The sequence below is a fragment of the Bison bison genome, unplaced genomic scaffold (genome assembly GCF_000754665.1).
Source record: "Bison bison bison isolate TAMUID 2011002044 unplaced genomic scaffold, Bison_UMD1.0 scf7180017864289, whole genome shotgun sequence".
NCBI lineage: Eukaryota > Metazoa > Chordata > Mammalia > Artiodactyla > Bovidae > Bison > Bison bison.
This window is the reverse complement of record NW_011494861.1, coordinates 14,981,109-14,984,663: the sequence shown is the minus strand read 5'-3', so window position 1 is coordinate 14,984,663 and position 3,555 is coordinate 14,981,109. Positions and strand designations below refer to the sequence as shown.

The window sequence follows — 3,555 nt, the reverse complement described above, 5'->3', positions numbered from 1 at the left end:
GAGGGAGGGAGAAAAAGCTGAGGCTGGGGATATGTAAACAAGGAGGGAGAAAAAGTGGCCTGTAAAACCAGGTGCTGTGCAAGGGAAGGCTAGAGGAAGAAGACTCTGATGGCCAGACTGCCTGGAAGGCTGAGAAGAGAAATGTTGGATATAGATTTTTGACATTGGCTGTGATTATGTACTCTTTAGTAGTCAAGGGAAGAGGAAAACATGACTAATTCTACAATTTACAGTTTTTCATAAGAGAGGAATGTGTAAATTAGGTTGATAATAATAACTTTGACAAGGGAGTCTGCCTTTCCATTGTCTTACAGAGTTGGAGAAATATGGTGATTTGTATATGAGAAGAGAAATAATTTGGAGGATAAATTTGGTTTTGTCTTTAGGTGACTTAACCTTGATCAGTAAAGTATGATGAAGACTTCTGTTTCTAGCAGTATGGTGGACTAGAGTATCTGGTACCTTTTCCAATGCAAAAAAAAAAAAAATCTAGAAATGCTGGACAAACTACAACAGGCATTCTTTTCAATGCATACTTACAAGAATTTGCAAGAAAAGAGGGGCAATTCCCAGGGCCAAAACTCAAGGGTAAAATGTAAACTAGAAAGGGTTTGTAGGTCTCAGTAACCCATGTGCTTAGTTTTTCATGGCCTTACAAGATCAGGAGACATGGCCTTATGTCTCCTAGAGATGACATTGAGATCTTTGTGCACAAAGCAGATACCTGCAGTGGCAGCAACAGTGAACAGGTGGACTAGAAAATAACTTTTTTTGTCCAGTACCAACTGAAAAAAAGTGTTTCATGATGAATGGTACATACAGGATTATTCTTACATGGTTTAGGGGTTCAAATTTATGTTTCCCACATACTTTAGTAAAAATCAAACCAATAAATTACCATAAAAGTGAATCCTTTGATACCTGGTAGAAGCAAATTGCTAAATTTGTCTGGAAGGACATACCCTCAATCCATGTCCTGCAAGACAAATCACAGGAGTTAATTCCCAGGAACTTCAGATACCAGAATTATTCAAATTTCTAAAGTAAACGTGCAATTGAGTAAATAAACCAATGAGAGAATAAAAATATAAAAGAGAAACAGGGCCTTACAAACAGAAGAGATTAGCCATTTGAAAAAAAATCAAATAGAGTTTTCTGAACAATATAGAGTAATTGACAGTAAACTCATTGGAGAGAAATCAGCTGATAGACTTATGGGAGTTCTCTTATAATAGCACAAGGAGCTATATTCAATATCCTGTGATAAACCATAATGGAAAAAAATGTAAAAATGGATGTATGTATTTATATAACTGAATCACTTTGCTGGGCAGCAGAAATTAACACAATATTGTAAATCAACTATAATAAAAAATCTCAACGGAAGGGTTAAATTTCAGATTATATGCAGATTAAGGAAAAAATAGAAACTTTAAGTTAGAAATAATTAAGAATGTACCAGAGACAGTTAAAGAAGGATATTTTCTTTGGCCAGATTTCATACATGTCTTTGGGTTACATTCTGGTTATGTTGGCACTGTTACTACACCCCTGAAGAGAAGAAAGTGACTTAGTGTTCTAATTATTTAGAACTGTCTTACCAGCTCAAAGATAAGGTGATATTAAAAATATTAAAAATGGAAATTTTCTTATAATCATAGATATAATATACATTTTTCTCACCCTGTCATTGGCAGATGGGCATCCAAAGAAAAGTGTGTGTGGCTTTGAAAGACTCAGTAATTTCTGGAAGAGTAGACACACAACGTGTTTCCAAGGACATGGAGAAGGAAGAGTTGAAAAGTGTGATGAAATGATGGTAACTACTTTTCCTCATTTCAGAATTCTCGGTCAGTGTGCATAATAAACTGCTCTTTATAAAAAGAAAAAAATACATGATACATTTACTTACATACACATGTAACACATAGGAAACTATCAAGAGGGGTTGCCTCTGGTCAGGGAAACTGGTGACTGGAGGAATAAATAGGTAAGGGGAAGAGACTTATTTATATGTGTATATTAGTGATCCCCAAACTTTTTAGTTTGGGACTCCTTTAATATTTTGAGATTACTAAAGTTACCAAAGAGTTTTTGTTTATTTGAGCAATACATTTATTGAAGAGATTATCCTTTCCCCATTGTATATTCTTGGTTCCATTGTTGTATTAGTTGGCTATATATGGGTGAGTTTATATCTGGGGTCTCTATTCAGTTCCATCATTTCAGTGTGTCTGCTTTTATGCCAGTACCATGCTGTTTTGATTACTGTCAACAGAAAACCAGCAAGGGAATATGGACCTTAAACAACATATAGAAAAATTTCTAATATTAGAAAATATAGACTTAACAGACCTATGCAGAACATTCTGTTCAAAAGCAACAGAATACACATTCTTAAGCACACATGGAATGTATTTCAGGGTAGATCATATGTTAAGCTATAAAAAAAGCTGTACTAGATTTAAGGTGATTGACTCATATAATTATCTTTTCCAACCACAATGGTATGAAACCAGAAAATAATTACAAGAAGAAAAATGGAAAATTCACAGATATGTAGAGATTAAACGACATACTACTGAACAACTAATGAGTCAAAGGAGAAATCAAAAGGGAAATTAAAAAGTACCTTGAAAAAATGGAAACACAACATACCAAAAATTATGGAATGCAGCAAAAGCAATTCTAAAGGGAAATTCAGAGTGATAAATTTTTTATTAAGAAATTTGAATGATCTCAAATAAACAAGTTTTACACCTCAAGGAACTATAGAAAGAAGAAATGAACCCTAAAGTTGGTAGAAGGAAGGAAATTGTAAAGATCAAAGTGAAGTCGCTCAGTCATGTCTAACTCTTTGTGACCCCATGGACTGTAGCCCCCCAGGCTCCTCCATCCATGGAATTTTCTAGGCAAGAGTACTGGAATGGGTTTCCATTTCCTTCTCCAGGGGATCCTCTTGACCCAGGGACTGAACCTGGGTGTCCTGCATCACAGGCAGATGCTTTACCTTCTGAGCCACCTGGGAATCCCTAATAAATGAAATAGGGACTAGAAAAGAGCAATGAAATTAAGAACAATAAAAAAAAAAACCCCCAATATACAAACCTTTAGCTAAGAAAACAAAGTATATAAACTGTCACCAAAATAAGAGAGGACTCAAATAAAATCAGAATTGAAAGAGGAGATGTTCCAATAGGTACTATAGAAATACAAAAAATTATGAGACTACATAGACTGGTTCCAAATAGGAAAAGGAGTACATCAAGGCTGTATATTGTCACCCTGCTTATTTAACTTATATGCAGAGTACATCATGAGAAACGCTGGGCTGGAAGAAGCACAAGCTGGAATCAAGATTGCCGGGAGAAATATCAATAATCTCAGATATGTAGATGACACCACCCTTATGGCAGAAAGTGAAGAGGAACTCAAAAGCCTCTTGATGAAAGTGAAAGTGGAGAGTGAAAAAGTTGGCTTAAAGCTCAACATTCAGAAAAAGAAGATCATGGCATCCGGTCCCATCACTTCATGGGAAATAGATGGGGAAACAGT

The 3,555-nt window shown here is 35.4% G+C and overlaps 1 protein-coding gene across 1 annotated transcript in view; it reads left to right on the top strand.

The window, feature by feature from the left end:
- Nucleotides 1-3,555, top strand: part of AADACL3 (arylacetamide deacetylase-like 3) — a 78,412-nt gene that overhangs the window by 28,632 nt on the left and 46,225 nt on the right. The window contains exon 2 of the mRNA XM_010850062.1: nucleotides 1,698-1,819. The gene's annotated coding sequence lies outside the window, so the exon portion shown is untranslated. The remainder of the gene's footprint in view (nucleotides 1-1,697; nucleotides 1,820-3,555) is intronic.